Source organism: Bactrocera oleae, chromosome 3 (assembly GCF_042242935.1).
Source record: "Bactrocera oleae isolate idBacOlea1 chromosome 3, idBacOlea1, whole genome shotgun sequence".
Lineage (NCBI taxonomy): Eukaryota > Metazoa > Arthropoda > Insecta > Diptera > Tephritidae > Bactrocera > Bactrocera oleae.
In genome coordinates, this window is record NC_091537.1 from 8,898,720 (window position 1) to 8,918,245 (window position 19,526).

General features: G+C 34.0%; 1 long non-coding RNA gene across 1 annotated transcript in view; it reads left to right on the forward strand.

The window, feature by feature from the left end:
* The window catches only part of LOC118681874 (uncharacterized), a 181,798-nt gene that overhangs the window by 126,440 nt on the left and 35,832 nt on the right, over window positions 1-19,526 (forward strand). The window contains exon 3 of the long non-coding RNA XR_004977617.2: window positions 5,649-6,266. This is a non-coding gene — a long non-coding RNA (uncharacterized lncRNA). The remainder of the gene's footprint in view (window positions 1-5,648; window positions 6,267-19,526) is intronic.

A 19,526-nucleotide genomic window follows, 5' to 3' on the forward strand; every position in this document is an offset into this window, starting at 1 on the left:
TACATATGTAGGTATACATTATATATAAGAGCCACTTAATACATATGCACAGTATGGATGTACTTGTTTATCATCGATTTTATACTTATAGAACCACATATCAATCGAAAGGAGTAAGTGATACGATGTTTATTCTAAAGAGGAAACCATCACACTGTGTGAGAAGACAACATTTAGCGAAGATATATTAGAGAAAAGCTGTTGACACAGAGATACAAGGCTTGTAATATATACTCGCATATAGTAATTACTTGAGTATAGAAATGAAGGCAGATCATTTGCCACATAGTACAGCTTATAATCTTTGATTTGACCCAGTCTCCTTAGATAAAAAAGCGGATCCTCAAACTTGAAAGATTTGATTATTAGTTCCATTAGTACACTCTTTATAATCATGAACTAAATAAATCAGTTAATGTTCTAAACTGAATAATTTTTGCCTGTTCCTCTACTAAAAAAGTAAAGTGAGTGAATATTCCGTGCAAAGTCCTCAGAACATAATAATATTAAAAATACTGTACGTTTACAGAATGTTATGAAATTTTTGGATTGCCCTGAACCGTAGCCGATCTCCACGAGAACCCCCTAAAAAAGGTATCCCGCGGTATGCAAAACTAAAATTATTCCAAAGCCAAAAACCAAAAAGGAATTGGTTTTATTATGGATAAATACAGCTAATCATCGAAGAACTGGTCAAAACTTTTGATTTCTTACAAAATGGTGCTTACAAAAATTTTTTTTTTTTAAATTTGCACTTCAAAGTGGCTAAAAAATCGAAATTTTTATCAAAAAATTTATTCCTTCATATGTCCAATTTAAAAAAATTTTAAATTTTAAAATATATTTCTCAAATATGTCTACATTCAATATACAATACATACAAAAAATCATAAGTGGAAATAACTTTTTAACTTACTATGGTAGAAAATCTCAGAAAAATCTTCACCCTGCGCCTTGATAGCTAAAATTTGCATCAGTAAGAAGAAAATTAATATTTCTATATTTGATTGAATACATTCTGTATTCTTAGCCTGTAGAGATCTTTCAAAGTCTAAATAGCCAATAATCCTTAAAAAAAATTAAAGGGTCGCAAAGTTAAGATATTTCTGATTCCAACAAAAATTAATCCGGTAAAATTCTTTGTAAAACTTCTTGATCGTAGATCCTTAAATTATGGGTGTGGTTATTTATGCCTTGAATATTAAACTTATCGCTTCAATAGACAACTATTTCAAATTGGTGAAATTTTCCTGAATTGAGCACCTAACCATCTTGAAACCTAATCAAATAAGTTAAAGCTTAACAGATTAGCATTAAATTTCTTTAAAGTGGGGATTCTAGTTTAGCCAATGTTCTCTTCTTCTGCGGATTAAAATATGTTCTGAAACTAAAAAAAAGTTTTTGCTTTTACAGATTCGATAAGATAAACATATAGTAGTTTTCATGTCGTAACATATGGTGGATCTACGGTGCAGCTTATGAGAAGAAATGTCAATTTTCTGTACGAGAATTAGACATCGCCTATCAATAAATTTTCATTAAAGGACATTATAGGGTCAAACTAATTATCGATATATCGCTTCGTTACACTATGCGCATGGCTTAATGATTTATATTTGATATTGATGATGGTCTTGAAAGTTCAAGTGGCTTTTGTGTAGTTTTAGTCATCATAATCTAAAAAATGCTCTTGATGTTATGTTTTTCTTTTGTTTTATTGACAATTAAAATTAACTCTTGGCAACCCTATTTCAACAAATAAGTATATATTTCTCGAATAAATGTGAACTAAAAACTTATGCTTGACTTTCCATCTTAGTTAATTATTTTTTTAAAGAAATTTTATTCCATACCCACTTAACAAAAACAAAAAAATAAAAAAATATGTCAATAACAATAAAAACTGAGCACCTGGCAACTCTATCTGCTGATTATTATCAACTTCTCCATATTTCGTTTTTTACGACTCCATTTCGCTTTCATCTGCCGTATGGCAACACTCGCAAAGTAATAAAAAATAATAATAATAGTAATAATAATTTTTCCATGTCAGTTTTATTACCTGCCACAACGACCGGCAAGAAGTGGTAGGTAAAGGCAAAAACACTGGCGACGCGAACGCTTGCAGTACTCGGCTGTGTCTGTCGGTGTGTGTGTGTGTATGTGTGAGTGTGCTTGTGGTGGCAGAAGGAATGTCAGCTCAAGCGAGCAGAAATCATTGCAACGACACAACAGTGGGTGGGCACAGATTGTTTCACCTCCTGGCAGCGAGCAGCTGATGACTTTAAATGAAAAAAAATTCCGTATTACGGGTATCACACTCAGCCATACACAATTGTTTTTTCGTTGCAAAATATGAGTATATTTTTTCCTGACATTCATGGCTAGTGAAGTATGAGCTACTGTCATAAAAAAAAAAAAACGGGATTGCAAATGACGGAAATTTAACGTAGTGTCAGTGGCATGAAAACAACAACAACATTAAAGTGCAGAAATATAATGCCGAAGTGTTGGTCAATTGTGAAGCAAAAACATAGTTCGTTTTTCCACCGCTTTGACTGCCAAATGTTTATTTGTCGTGGTTTACACTTTCATCGCGGCGCTTGCGCAGTTTTATTATTAATATTTTGTTATTGTTATTGTTATTGTTTTTGGTTTTTTTACTGTCATTTCTGTCTAATTCACTCGACTGTGTTCGGTTTGCAGTTATGCCACAATGTGACAACACAACGGACAACGAACAATAGGATGAAAGTAATAAAAACTTCAAAAAACATAACTTCTTTAATTAACAGATTTGGCATTATTTATAGGATCATAAAACATTTTTCGAACTCAGCGACACCTACCGGATTCTTATTGAAAAAGTAAAACGATTACAACTAAATTTTTCAAGATATATCTATCTAAGCGTTATCTAACGGATTTATATTTAAAACAAAAATTTTTTTTTGATATTGGCGACACCTACCGCATTCGGCTAAATAATTCTATTAGTATATATTCCGAAAACTACAAATCCACTAAGTACATATGTATGTATATGCATTTATTCTTATTGGCAGCTCGATTTCATAATTTTTACGTGTTCATCACTGCTCTTCATTAAAAAATTACTTAATTTCTCACGTTTCTCACTTCCCGCTTACTCTTTTCTAATTGCATTAAAACTTTTGTCCACTTCTTGCTTACACAAGAACAGATATATTCTGCTACTTGTCCCGCACTCGAACATAAATCACGAAAAATAGCAAAAAGATGACGATGGAAATCAGAAGTGTCCGTCCAATGACGACAGCATGCCATCAGCAGAACAATCTTTTATGTCTAAGCTATTATTAATTCAAATTAGCTGCATAAATAACAATTAAAAGCTGAAAAGAAAACGCAATTCGTATTTGATAACCTGCAATTGAGTTGCAGCAGAATGCTATGTTTTTTCTCCTACTCTTTCTCCAGCTTGACTCTCGGCACAACGCCCGATACTATCAACACTTTTTCAACTTGGTTTTATGTTTTTCGAATCTTTCATTTGTGTCCCATTGCTTTTTGTATGCGTATATGTGTGTTGATATAGGTGCTCGGTTGTCTGGAGCATTTGCTGCACATATTCCATTCATCCTCCTGCTCGTTGTCGCCATGAGCGTTTCAGCAAATGGCAATTAATCTGCATTAAGCGAGAAAAAAAAGTGCAGCTGCTGGCAGCGAAGTCGCAATAGAAAAAGCGAAAAGAAATTGCGCTTTTTACTTTTCTTTCACCGCTTCTTCGGCTATTTGCTTTGGTAGCGAGTGCAAGTGTAGTTGCATCTTAATTTCAATATTTCACTGAATTTTTCAATTTACCACTCGCTGTGCTGATAGCAGTTGATTTTTTCTAATTCTGCTTTTAATGGAATTAACTAAACAGTTGCGCCCGTGGCGAGATTTTCTATTATTGGTGGAAATTGAAAATTGAAAACCTATGTAATGAATTTAAAGTTTAAATAAATAAAACTCATAACTCTATTTATTTAGATTCATTACATCGAATATTATATTCTAAGCATAATATAATTAATTCGCAAAAACCAAAGCTCGATCCACAGAAATATAAGCTTATTAGAAATATAAGCTTATCATAAATTAATTTGAAACCAATATCGAACATTGCTTTTAATATTACATTATTGCTATTTACTGTTAATTTCAAACACCTGGCAACCTTTTCTAAAATATTTTCTTTCTTAAGCCATCTTTAGTTGAAATCCATATTGCATTATGATATTGATGTTATCAAAATGACTGAATAATTTTTTTTTCAATAGGTGGCATCTTTTCTCGACAGTAATTTTTATTATAAAATTTATAAAACTTTTTCAGTTTGATGCCCATATTTTAATACATTGTTTATATGTATTATTGATTTTATTTAATTTCAATAATATTATCAAACAGCTGGCAACCTTCTATAAAATATGTGTGGCATAGATTTTTCTTAAGCTTTCTTTAGTTACACCCATACTGCATTATGACATTTACGTTATCAAAATCACTGAATACATTTTTTTAAATAGGTGGCATCTCGTCTCGACTGATATTTTCAACATTAAACTTTGTTAAACTTCTTCAGATTGATTTCCATACTGTAATACATGGTTTGTGTTATTAATTTAATTTAATTAATATTTTCAAACAGCTGGCAACCTTCTCTAAAATATGTTTGCCATAGATCTGTTTTAAGCCTGCTTTAGTTAAAATTTATAATGTATTAAGAAATTTATATTATCCAAATTACTGAATAATTTTTTTTAAATAGGTGGCATCTCTTCCCAAAATATATATTTAGCTTAAAAATATCTAAAACCTCTTCCCTTTGAAGCTTATATTGTAATACATTGCTTGTATTATGGATTTTATGTTACTATTATTTTCAAACAGCTGGCAACCTTTTAGAAAATATATTTTATAAAAACTTTTCTTTATCTGTTTAGAATAATATTCATATTGTGGTATAAGATTTACTTTAATTATTTCGTTGAATATATATTTCTAAACAGTTGGCAACCCCACGCAAAAAATATATTCAACTCCTAAGTTTTCTTCAACCGCTTTATTTAAACACTCATATACTACAAGCCAGATTTTAATTGAACCATTAGAAGTTGATAATTGTAGGTTCTCTTAAACTACTTCGGCTTTCAAAAAAAAAAACATTTACTCTCCGTCTACTACCAACGAGACGGGATTTGATTTTTAATTATTAATTTTTAAATTTTTTTGAAAATTTCGTTATCTTTTTAGTTTAAATTATTATATAAATTGTATTGAAAATTTACTTTCTCCTTATGGAAACACATAAGTATGTACATAAGTATGTTTTACTATTTCCATATCATTATTTATAAGAAGTTGGCAACTTTGGTTTTAGAAGTATTTTATTTTAATTTTTTTTTGAATTTTTGTTAATTAAATATTGTATGTATGTACCATATGTATACGAGTATTTTTATATTTTTATATGATGTTTGTATTTTTATTATATGCATACATATGTACATATATTTAATTCGGTTTTCTTTTGATTTTTATTTTAAACCAAATTCTAATAACCTTTGCAATATTTCTTTATAATTAATTTGTTTTTTATTTTATTTTATTCCTTTGCACAGCTGTTCCATACATATAGAACAAAGCATATTTGCAGGTACAAAGCAAAAGTCACGCAAATCAACATGTCTAAACCTGTCGTAATCAACAGCAGTGGCTGCCGTTAACTGTGACACGACAATTTTGTAAACAAAGTCAGCAGTGAAAAGCAACGCGATTCAATCGAACGAAGTGCAAATATGAAAGAAATAAAATTGTGTTACGCGTGTGAGTAAATGAAAAATATAATCATATATCAAAGCAGCAAAATGAAAAATTATTAATATAATATTAAATGCGGCAATTACAAGTTTAATATAGTAAACTTAAATTTAGTTTTCATAATAAAAGTGAATAGTGAAAAATATAGAGCGCGAGTGTGTGTGGAAAGTGTACTAAAAATAGAAATGTGTATAAGTTTTGTGAAATGAAATGTGTGAAAATAGTGAAAAGTGCATAGTTCTAATATTGTAAATAAATATGTTTTAATATAATGCAAATATTCGAATAAAAGTAAAATCAGTGTTTTGGTGTGATATCCAAAAAGTGATGTGTGTATAAGTGAAGGTGGAGAAAAATACGGTAGAATTTCGAAGCAAGAATTTAAAGCAACAAATTTGAGATCTACTAAAAATTAACAGGTATGCTGTCTATTTTCATTAACATAAATTTACTTTCGAAATATAATTAATTATCTAAAGAGCAAATAATAAATTGTTTAGCACAGTGTAGTTGAGCAAAGATATAAACGAACACATAATACTGTGTTATTAATTATTATTGTGCTTATAATGAGGTCTGTTAGTGTTTTCCTTTAGTATTTGTGAAAAATTGCCTAATTTGGTTTTATTCAAAAGCTGTGGTCTTTGGAGAACTCTGAATTTCACTAGTGTCTCCAAATTGCTTGACTGTAATTCATCAGCGGCCACTAGTTAGAAAACAGCGAGACGCAATTCCAGAAAGTAATTTCAGCAAAGTAAGTTTGGAAGTGAAATTGATGCAAAGTCACTTTAGACAGCCACAGCCAATTTGCGTGCAATGAAACTAAGGCTAGGCACACAGTGCAACGAAAAATGTAAATTAATATACGAAGTTTGATACTTGAGTATAGCAACTTTTCACAGTTTTATAAAGCTACATACATATATTATTAGTTTCGGAAAAGTTATGAAGATTTTTAGAAAGATTGAAATAGTTTGAAGCTTAGCTTTAATCTAACCAAACCATACTCAAAGAAATACACTCATATGTAATATAAAAAGCTATGGGCTCGATCTATTTTCCCGCTTCTTCACTGCAAGGAGCCTAAACTTCTTCCCTACTAAATCCTTAGCGACAAAATTCACCAACTGGTTGAAAGAATACAGGCTAGACCGTAATATTTTTGTCGATGACTTTAAATTGCTGCCAGTGAACAACTCCGCATACCATCGCGATCATTACCAAAGTACACAGCAGCAATAAGATATTCAATTCGCTAGTCGGCTGCACCTGGGGTAAGGACAGCGAAACGTTGCTGGACACTTAAAAGGCAATTGAGCAGGACTCAGCTGAAGCAGCAACAGATACGTTAAAACACCGTACTCCCTACTATAACAGGATGTCTCTGCATGCGCCCCCCGATATACCGATTGAGGAACATAATGCACTCCTCTCCAAGCAGTTTCTGCTGGGATGTTTTGGCAGACGTACATATTCGCTTTGAATACTGTGGCAGAATAAACTCCTAATTATCGAGCATAGATCTGGACATATTAAATATATATCATGTGTGCAAAGTGTCGCCTAAGGACACTAACCTTACTTTGCATGCCCCGCTAAATCCACCTCACTTAACACGGTTCAGGAGACAGACCCCTCTCCTTTTGGTCCGAGCCCGTCAAAACAGGTTGTTTCCCGAATCGACCGCTGTGTGATTTTGAACTATCCCGCAAACAGGGGTTAGGTACTCTCTACAACAATAACAACAATATTTATTTTTTTTACCCTATTTCCAAACTCTACAATATAGATCTACATCTACATCTAAATACCGGCAGCATTATCGTTTTTGGGTATTTGACTGAATGCCACTCATTTTGACAACTTTTCAAACTCTGAAAATTTTCATTTTTTTAACCTTCCTCGCTCTGTAGTATTAAAGTGAAGCTTTAGCTGCATGATATTGCTTTCCACCCTACTATGTGCTTAGCCTTAGTTATTTGCATTACGTTGACTTGCAACTAAGCGAAGTCGTCATCTCGCCTCGCGGTGAATCGGGAGAATTATATTGGATTAGTTTTTGCTGTGATTGCGCGTTGTAAAAGAAAGTTAGAAATTTTACAAAATGATATTTCTACCAAGTATACATATAAAATACAAAAGTAGTAGTTGACAACGTGTGAAAACGCACATAAGTATAGTACAGTAAAGTATGTATAGCAAATATGCTAAGCAAGTATGAATCCATATATGTATATGAAGAAACCCATATGGAAGCGTACTTGTATTCATAAACCTTTACTTTGGACAAACTTACGACCAATCAAGATGCTAACTAGGATTTAGTAGCGTAATAGTGCACGCAACTCCTGTTGACAACAACTTACTGAAGGTAATAACGGTAGAAAAACATACATATATACACCGTATGTGTAACCGTGTGTGTACATATTTTTAAAATATAAATGTTTGAATATGGCATATTTTTGCTTGCTTATAAGTATTATATATATTACTAATGTATACTGACCCTGTAGGAATCGAGGATCATACAAATTTACAGTTCAATTAAAAAATGTTTTTAGCATACTACATGTAAATAAAAATAGATGAGAATTGTTAAAAAATAATTAAGAGCGTAAAATATTGCTTCAATAGGGGGTAGACAATAGGTTTGTTCAATTTTTTTTTTTCAAACTTGTAATATTTTATTCAATTGTACAATAATACCTTTAGGTTTTACGTAATATATGATAGTGCCATTCAGAAATTGAAATACTTTTCAATTCATGTCGATTTTTTACTATTTTTAGTTTATCAATATAATTGAATTAAAACTCTATTGGCAACCCTACTCAAAAATATTTCCGATAGTAGCGGTCCTTCACCAATTTTATGTGATGCTCTTGTTGTCATATTTTCCAATTTTTATTTGAATTTAAAATATGAATAGGGGCAACCCTTCTCCAATTTTTGTTTCGAATTATACTCATTCTTAAAAAGATTTTCTTGGACCCTCATTTATCAAAGCGAGTGTATTATTATCAGATCTAGTAATATGACACAAAGTTAGGCGGGAGGCATCCTTCGAACTTTTTGTTATAAAATATAAAATTTTCATTTCAAATACATAAAATAGAATTATACTTGTATATATAATTTCGTTGCTATTCGACCGGTTGGGGGGCTTTCTTTTTAATAGCTCCGAAATAATTTTGTTCCGGTGCGATTTCCTGCAGGGTACACATATTTCTCACACTCTAGCTCACAGCTATGCACTTGTTGTTTGCTCCTTGAAAATGCTAAAAGTTTATGCAAAGAACTTGCACCAAAATGAAGATTGCAGTTTACTTATCTACGATTAGTGGAAAACTTTGTGTTGAGTTTCAACTTATGGTGAATGTAGGCATTCGTGAACATACTTGCACTTCTCTCAGTTGGCTTATTTAGGCTTTCTGGTTTTGTTTGCAAACATAATGTATAATTCCACAACAACTATCTTAGAGATGGCATCAAAACAGTTCAAGTGCTTGTTTGAAAGGAAATCACGCTTATCAGCTACAAGATACTTCTAAACACAAATACGAGGATATATGTACATATGTAAATGGTTTATAATTGTATGTGTGTGTGTCTGAAGAAGTAATTAATTTCAAATTGTATTGCAATTACTTTTGATTACATTTGAGTGGAATAAATTAAATAATTTTTGCTGCGATTTTAGTTGAGTATGTTATGCCTGTGACTAACCACCGGTTGGAGGTGAGTTCAGAAGCTCATTAAAAATTTGGGAACTTTGTTTTCATCAAATATTATGAGGATTATGTCAATAAATTATGCCTCGAGGAAATATCCTGAAGGGCTGTCCCAGCTAATTCTCAATATGTCGTTGTCGGATATATTTCTTTCCTAAACAATAATTATTTAACAGCAGCTTAAAATTTGTTGCTTTTCAGCTAAGGTTAGGTTATTGATCCCTATCCACGTATACATTTTACAAAATGCTTTAGACGAAATAGGTTTAAGTCAATTTCACGTTGTAAAACACTAGTCGAGTTCGTGCAAATTTACTATAACGAATCAATCGTTGCTTCGGCTCGTTTGTTGGCGGCATTTCGGAAAATAAACTGACAAGGCTATTCTATGGCGATTTTTTCTTTCTCTTTGTCCCTAGAGAGTACCACAGTGATTGATTTTAGACTGCCCAAAGAGGGCGCGCTTTGACGTTACTAAAAGAAGATGGTTAAGAAGATATTTTCGTGTTATTTTCTTAAACTTTTAGACATATTTTTTGATATGTTTGCACGAGGAATCCGCTATTAGTACATACCTCGCTTTCGGATTCTCTTTCGAACATATCTTCTATGAGCAAGAAAACAGGATTGTGTGCTAAGTTCCCGATATTTATATGATTTCGTTTCCCGATATTTGTATGAAGAGTAATCGAAGTATCATTCTTTAGTTAATTTTTAACTGTTCACCGCATATTTTACTTTACCTTAAACCGCATGTCTTATAATGCAAAGTGAATTTGATGGCTTTTCCCCGCAATGAATAAGTTAACAGTTTACACAGACGTCCATGTATTATCGTACACTCATCACCTTAATATTTGCAAGTCGTCAATTTGAAGTTTAATTTTATCCAACAAGCGCTTTGAGCCACAGTGATTTAATGCTCATCAGCTTAATGGCCCTTAAAGCGTCTAAAATACCAATTCAACAGCTATTTGTCATCAGAAATGCAAAAACTAATTGCTTGCTTTACACACAACTACTTTTGTATGCAGTCCGTCCGTTCGCATGCAATGTCCTGTCTAGCTGTGCAGGTGACTCTAATGAATTGCAAAGTAAATAAATTAATTTATGCAAAGTGCCAGCAAACAGTCAAAAACAACAAAAATATGATGGCAGCAATCAACTTTTTGCACACACACACACATATACTCGTCCGTATATTCATATATCCATATATATATTGACATATGTAAATAATATGCGCTGGCATGTCGTTGGGAAAAGTGAAAAATAAACGAGCGAAAACAAGTTAAGTGGCTCTAACATGACCATTTGCATGAATACGAAAATGTGTGTCCTTCGCAGTTCGCCTCTCAGCTGAAATTACCGGCATGCTGATGCCAGTGCCATTTTGTGTTTATGTACATACATACATATATATGCATGCCTGTATACCTGTGCTATTTGCATTTGAATCGCCGATGAATCGCTGGTGGCAGCAGCCAACAAAAACAAAATTGACAGCTGCAAGCAACAAAGCCTGTGCTGCACACATCCATTCGGAGCAGTCGTCCGTACTCAACAACCCGTATCCAAGTTCAACAGCTGACCATCACCGCCTATTCAAGCGGTAAGCAAATGAGACAACGCTGTACAGGTGCAACGAAGCATTTCACCGTTAGAGAGAGCACTGATGCACAGTAGCATCGATGCATTGAGGCGGGAAAACGACGAACGGCACTAAAGCGCCGAGAGCGGGTGGAGTGAATTGCGGTTCATCAATGACAGGTCTAGAGACAGCTGAGTGGTTAGGGCCTTCAGCAGTGTTTAGATTGAGCGGCAAACTGACAGCTAGCAGTTGGTATTATGGCAATGTGTGCGTGTATGTGTGTGTAATTTGAGTTAAATACATCAGCAAGTTTGTATGTATTGTACCAAAAATTAACAAAAAACTGCCATTTTATACACCTGCCAGTTGCGGCTAAGCGCTTGTATGTGTACTATTTGCTTTTACTGTAGTTAGACACTTCTGCTTGACCGCTACAGCATCGCTGATGACGTCGCTTCAATGCACATCAATGCCGTGTCGGGGGATTGTATAAACTTTTTGCTGTATGACAGCTGAAGAAACTGTTTGACAGTGGCCGGTTCAGCTTGTGGCGAGAATTTATAATGTTAAGAGTGGCGGTTGTATGTAAAACGGAAATAGCTCTGCGAACGATTTGGAAAAAGAGAATACTTGAGTGTATGCACTTGGATATTAATGCTTCAATGATTTTGCCGTTTTTTAGTAAAAAAAAGGAGGAGAGAATAAAATAAAGCACACATTTGCTTTGTGATATTTAAATTGCTCTTTGGCTTTTCTTTAATTCGCAAGTATTTACTGGTTAGTGATTTTGAAAGCTTAGACAAGTATGGACAATTATAGTTTATGTTATTTGTATGAGTACGGTCCCATAACTACTTTCTCGTAGACGGCTAATATAAAAATTTCATTCGAATCGGACTTTTTCCTAACCGCGTGGTGAGGGCTTTTAGAAATTTTGAAAGAGCGCTCGGTCGGTGATCCCTGCATTCAAAGTGTCTTTAGATGCTTGGAATACGGTGGTTCTTCTCCTTTTATGGCGACCGCCATATATTAAATAATGACAAAAGTCTTCGTAACGAAACATCAACACACTGGTTCACACCCAAAATTAAGAAACACTCCAAACAGTGTACTTCACCCGTATAAGTTAACAATAGTTAACTAAGTCAGTCTCTTGAACTGCCAAAATTGCAACCTATGCAGTTTGGATTTCTGAATGACCGACAGCCGCAATTCAACACCTTGCAGTAGCCACCGACCGTGTGACCGGCTGATGTAACGCAATGCCATACACAAGCTTAGGCGTCAGCAGAAACTTAGAAAAGCAGCGTCAATGGCAGTAGCGGCGATAGTAATAGTAGGTTATAAATAAGAGAAATGTTATTTTAATAAAACAGTTTAAGAACGGAACTCAACTTGTGCTTATTTAAAAATAACATAATTCCGTGGTAGTCGACAACACCGTCGCTATCGCATAATCGGAAACATTATTTAAATAGTTAGTGGGTAGTCGACAACACCGTCGCTACCAATCACAACGATCATAAGTATTCAAACTACTTATAGTAAAAGTAGTGATTATAAATAAATAACTATTATTTAAATAGTTCGTGGTAGTCGACAACACCGTCGCTACCGAATAAAGGAACAATAAAAGTAAAACAGATAATAAAAAAATAACTTATATCTTGCTATGGAGAAGTCGAAGACAGTCCAATCAGCCGGAAAAAATGTTTACCTATGATTCACAAGGTGTGATCCACGTTTACAACTTGGAGAAGGCCAAAGCGATCACATGACTCTACTATGCCGAATTATAGGGTCGATTCCAGCGTAGGATTGCAGAAATACATCTCCGCCTTTGTCACGGTCAAATTGGTTCAATTAGGCTTAGATAGGTCAATCAGCTTTTATTGAGCCTCGTTCTGTAGAGACTTAACACCATGACTGGAATTATTATCCACAACAGTTCATTTAGAAAGTCTAATGATAAAAAAATTGTGTAGATCGAGTCACTATAGCAAATAGCTGCTATACAAACTGACCGATTAAAGAAAAATTCCAGTAAAAAATCTTTGTATTTGTGAATGATATTATAGCTACGGTGCAACCGAAGCTAATATTTATTCTTATTTAATCTTATTTTTTCCATTCGATGTTATCTGATCTTCTCATTTTTCGCACGCCTAAACGTTTCTCATAGACACTTTATACGTATCCGCTAATTTTTTGATTCCTTCCTCTACATTATTGCTGCAGTTTCCTGAGACGGTGCTTGAAATAAAACGCCAGACAGCGTTATAGAAAAAGAGTAAATGATAGACAAAAGTGGCGGGAAAGCAAAATAGAAAGTAAAACTTAGTGCGGCGGCGGAAAGTGTTCGCTACCGCAGCGACGAACCAAAGTGCTCTTCATTCTGCGCAGTCGATACTCTACAATGTTGTTGTTTAAATGAAGCGCAAAAGTCGCAAAGTAGAAGTCGTATTGCTGCTGATTACCAGCGAAGAAATGCACAATGTTGCTGCTTTCGAGCGTTTGAAAAGCGGCAACTTTGCTTATTTGCCTGCTTGCTTATAATGTTTGAGTGTTTCGCGCAAAACAACAACATTGCGGCACTTACCGAAATTTAAAGAAAACTCATACTTATAAAGGGTGCTTCAGAAAAAATATATACTGCACAGCTGAAGTTCTCTTTGGAATATTTAAAATTTTCAAAATTTAAAAATAAGAATTGGTGGTTTAACCACTAGAACCTTCATACAGGGTTGTATTTTTGTTCTGTTTCGCTATATTATCGCTTCAATAAATATATTTTTGAAAATTACTTTCAATTATGTTTTAAAATTAAAATTTTCAACCTGTATACAGGGTTGTATTTTTGGTCTACTTTACTTTATTATTCCCTCCATAAGTTCCTTTTACGAAAAATGTTTTTCTAGTATGCTTCAAAATTAAATATTGACATGCGACCATACAAAACTGCCACTGACCACCCTGTTTCTATAGATGCTACGAACATTTGTTGCGTCTCCTTTTCATACCAACATACGTATTTCCTTCTTCACCCACACTCTCGCCCTCCACGGAAATCAACAATTTGCGCGCACTGCCATAAAGGACAGCACGTTGGTGTTGTTGTTGCGCTTCGAGTGCTTTTCGTCGAATATCGGAAGTTATTGAGATTAAAGACGCATTAGCGCTACAAATTACCGGTAAACGAAGTTGTTGCTATTGTCGTTAGTGTTGCCATTGTATTTTCTCGTGACTGTGTTTTAATACCTTTTCGTTATTGGTTTGTTTATTTGTTTTTGCTTTTCTCATTATTGCGAATCACTTAGCATGAAGTGGGTGTTAAGGTGTGGGCGTGTGCTGTGGTTTTGTTATTGTTGTTGTAGCTCCTTGAAACTTTTATCTTTGTCGGCTTTTTCGATTCGGCGCTTTTCCATAACCACATTTTTCGCCAACGTTGCGGTTTTGCTGGCATAAATTTGTTACGCTTTATTGCTGTGCTTGTTCTGTTTTTCTTTTGGATATTCTTGTTGTTGGCGTACTTTTGTAGGTGTTTGCTTAAATTTATCTGCATTATAATGTTGGATATTTTTAACAAGATTTGTAAAAATTTAAAAGTATGGTAGCTTATTATGATTGCCGCTTAAAACTTTAAAGCTTTGCGATTGGAATTAATTGTGTAGGCTTCTGCTCTGGCTTGATAATGTTAATAATTAGATGAAAGTTATAGATGTTAAGCCTGCATTCTCATCACAGATTCTATGGTCTTGTGCAGCTGTTCCTAGAAGTCGTCTTTGACGGAGATGTTGGTAATGTTTGAAATTTTGCCAAATTGTTCTACCGCTGTGAGACTTAAGCTTGTCAAAATATTATATAAAAAATCCTAATTTCAGACAGGCCAAGGACACTAAGCTTATACGTTTGTTTGGCCTTTCTGTTGACCTTAGGTGTGATCGGGAAAGTAATAAGAGCAGGGGATTGTTTCCAAAACTTATTCGTGTTGTCATTGCAAAACTCAACAGTTTGTAAGGTCGAGTTTCGTTACTTCTGTTTGTGGTTTCTATAACCATTTAGTTTAAGATGGATGACCGATTGGGCCATCGCACCCAATCCTGGTGCATAGACTGCCAGCTGGCGTACAGGCTGATACTAAGGCAATACAATTTCTTCTTTACATGTAAAAGGATGTGCTGCCTATATACTCGGTCGGCAGAAACTCGTCAGCGATAAAAGGATTCACCAAGCCTTTACGGGCAGTGGGTGAGGTTGGCATTTGAAAAGTAGAGGTGATATGATCATTCAACTCCCCACTAGATGCCTAAATGCATGAGTTACAGAAATAAATATATCTTGAAATTCACTCATTGAAGCAACATTTATTTATATAATTGAATGTTAGCAACTCTATCATGACAGATCGCAGTGGCCTTATGCTACTGGCATGACAGACATTGGAAAAAGATGAAGTCTCTCATTAGCGGTAATCCATTCGCTTTGTGAAACTGTAGACTGAGTCAAAAACTATATCACCTATTTGAAATAGAGAACTCATTTAAATTAATAGCAGAAGCGGTGCTGAAAACATTCTTTTTAGCCTCAGAAAAGCTGGCGAATGCGTGGCTTTACGAATGTACTCTCTATTATTCCTCCGAGCTTCGCCACTATTTCTGCTGATTCAGATGACAGGCGATTGCGTTGTGAAGATAACTAAGTGTTGCTTTTTTACCTCATGGGTGGATATGGCGAATGGTTCGAAGATTAATGGGAGTCTCGAAAGGAACACCGTTGAGTTCAGCTTCATATTCCCAACCCACTACGTGTTACTTCAACAATATATGATGTCACGCAGAGTTTTATGACTCTATTAGTTCTCTAAAGAGTACCATTATTTAACTGATACTCGTACTCAGAAGGTCAGCAATATCGATTCCGACTAGCGAAATTGTGGCTCAAAAGCTAAGTACTGCCTCCTGTAATTTTTTTTTTATAGAAAATGAGAGACATTTTTTTCACGGGAATGCTGAGTTATAGTGAAATCTCGCAGCTTCTGAACTTCTCGTAAGTTGAACGAACCAGTACATGCACGAGCTCAAACCCTTCTGGTTCGACGTGAGTCGCAGCAAGTCTAGAGAGTCTTCTGCAGCTCTGGTTTCCGGTTAGAGAATGGGAATCGTAGAAATATATGTTATCGATCAAAGAGACTGACATAAAAAAATAGAGATAATACGACGTTATATATCATTTTTACATAAGAATTGAGATGTCTCCCATTTAGTCAGCAGAGAAATATTGAAAATTGTCTTTTGGCATCAAAAAATAATGTTTTAAAATTCATTTGCTAATTGCTAAAAAAATAAATAATAGTATTTAGCAACATTGCAACACTCACTCACTTTTCTAGTTATACGTAATGCATTAGAAACTGTCACGAAGTCAAATTGCGCGCACAAATGTATGCCATAATATTTGTCAACTTTATTTCACTGCTTTCTCCTCTCTGAGGTATTAATATATAGACAAGTGTACTCATTAAATACTGAAATGATGCCAATTTGTTTGCTTTATAAGTTTCGCAATATCAACTGAGGCAAAATAGAAATTTACTGCACTACTGTCTCCTACTTTGCATTCTCACACACACACCTACAAGATGATGAAATATATTTATCTACCGTCACTTTCGTCAGTGGTACCTTCTACTGCTATCACTACTACTACTACTACTTCTACTTCTACTTCTACTAGGGGTACTACTTTTGTGCTCCTTATAACGAGTTCGCTGCTTAATTAGCATTCCGTTATGTACTCGTAAAGTCGAGCGAAGTTTCTCTTTCGCTCTTTACACTTTTGCATAATTCGTCTTAAATGCTCACTTTTGTGTTGTTTGTAGTGCATTTAAGAAAACAAAAATCGTACAAGTGGCAGTGCCAGTTGCTGAATGTTCAAGGATGAATGGAGCAGGGAAATAAATTCATAAATATTGCAGTAGTCAGGGAGTTGTTGCCTCTATAAATGAATGGTAGTAGAGTAAACAGCTGTGGAGTTGAGTGTGTGTTCGAAAGTGAGTGAATGGGGAAAGTAGTGCGTTTGTGGAGGCTCTATCTCGAGTGCAGCAAGTTGACTCATTTATAGCGAATTTCGTATTATTTATTTTTTAATTACTTTATCATCGCACTTCTATGCTTCTGTGTTGTGCCATAAACTCTTACACATATATATGTAAGCAAAGTGTTTAATTAAAGGCGAAACGCTGTCGACATTAGAAATTAAAATTAATTACTTTTCTTCAACAAAGAGTTTCATCATGAATGATAGACTAACAAATTGGAGTATGTATCTGTACAATCGCATAAGCAAAGTTGTAGAGACGGTTTCAAAACCAAAAAAAAAATACTGGAAAGCGTTTAACGAAAGCTTGCGAAGTTTACACAGCGTAAGATAACTATCATACTGTGGTCTCGCAACCAATTTTTAAAAAGTATAATTACATTTTGAAATCTCCATTCGAAATTCTTCAGCTTGTTAGGTAGAAAATAGAAGTACTTTCCTTGCCTTGACGGAAAGCACCTTAAGTTGTTGCCTTGAATTTTTTATTTTCAATTGCGCTTAAAAGTATGCTTAAAATATTGTATATAAAGCGATGTGGAAGATATACATTACAATTGCGCAGAACCCCGTTCTGATCATCCTCAAAGAGTTTGTGCTTGTTCTTGTTGTAGTGGTTGAAAATTTACACCGAAAAATTTAGAAGAATGCTGTCGGGTTAACAGTTCTTAACCGTCGCGTCACCGGTGTTTGTCTTATAGTGGTCACAACTAATACATACTCTTGCCGAAGTTTTTGGTAAAAAAAAAACCTGAGAAGTTGGTTTCGTGTTTTGTATAGGTATAATACTTTTATGTCTAGTTGGATTTCAGCTCGGAATATTCAGTTTTAAAGTGATATATATTCTAAAAAATTGCTTCACTACAGGGTGCCAAACTTTAAAAAGTAAAAAGTAGTACTGCACAAGATAAAAAGCGTTTCTTATAAAAACAATGATATGAGAATGCTGAATGAATATGTCTCTGAAAAAAAAAAAATTGTTTAATGGACTCTCTGAAATTATGACTGGTCTTGAAAGTATGACTTGGCTGGACTTCAAGACCGTGGTAGTAATTCCGATCAATTTACAAATGATAATTTGTTAAAATAATTTTTTTAGAATGGATCGATCTTATTTTACCTCACTATCTCTCTTGCATTCTCTCTATATGTTCCTTTGTAATTTTTTATCTTTTTTTATATATCTCTCCGTATATTATTTTCATTCTCTCCTACCACATACCTCTCTTGTTTTTTTATTTCTCTTTCCCCTTCTCTGTTTCTTTCTCTACTCCTAAGTTTTTATTTTTATTTTTAATGACTATTTTATCTACATTTTGCCAAGCTCACAATCTTTATTTACATTTGAGGTCCATTACCATTTTGTTTCCTTTTTATGGGCTCAATGACGCCTTTTTTTATATTATGAGGTCAATGACCATTTGGTTTACATTTAATCAAGTCCACAACCTTTGTTTATATTTAGTCAAGGCAACAACTTTTTATTTTATTTTTTCAATAATTTTTTTTTTACATTTTATTGAGTCAATGGCCCCTTTGTTAATTGTTTAGATCGGACTACTATAGCATACAGTTGTGATACAAATTGACTGATCAAAATTAAGTTGCTATCAAAAAAAATATCTTCACACAATTTGGCATGGATCAAGGCTACGCAACAATTTTCGAACAAGTTTTTCGGAGCAGATTACTGTAGCATATAGATTTATGGTAGTAGCAGGTCGAAGTATTTCTTTGAATTTTTATCACGTCAGTCATTAATTTCTTTTTACTTATAAATTAAATTATTTAATATTATTTATTTATTTATTCGTTGAAACTATTATTTAATATTAAAAAATTTACAGCTATTTACAATCTTTTTTCAAAAGTATTATTTTTTTCTTTTCTTGAATACTGCCAATCACTCCTAACCACTCTGTTGCTATGTGTGTAAAAAGAAACGGCCTATTGCATACCGACCTGTAAGAAAAATTTTCATATGAAGTACATAAGTTTACCTGAGTTCACTACTTCGCACCCATGTACTCGCACTCGTGACAGTGCGAACGTGATAAGTTCAATTTAAGCTCAAATCGATTTGCAAAGAAATGTGTGCCAATAACTTGGAGTTGCAAGAATTGCACTTATCGTCGGCAAAGGCACGTGCTCATGGCAAGCAGAAGATTTTGCCGACTTGTAATAAGAGGTGCTTGATCGTTTCAGCAAGCTCACCTGCAAACACACATGCACAAACTTAGCATACATACATATGTACATAA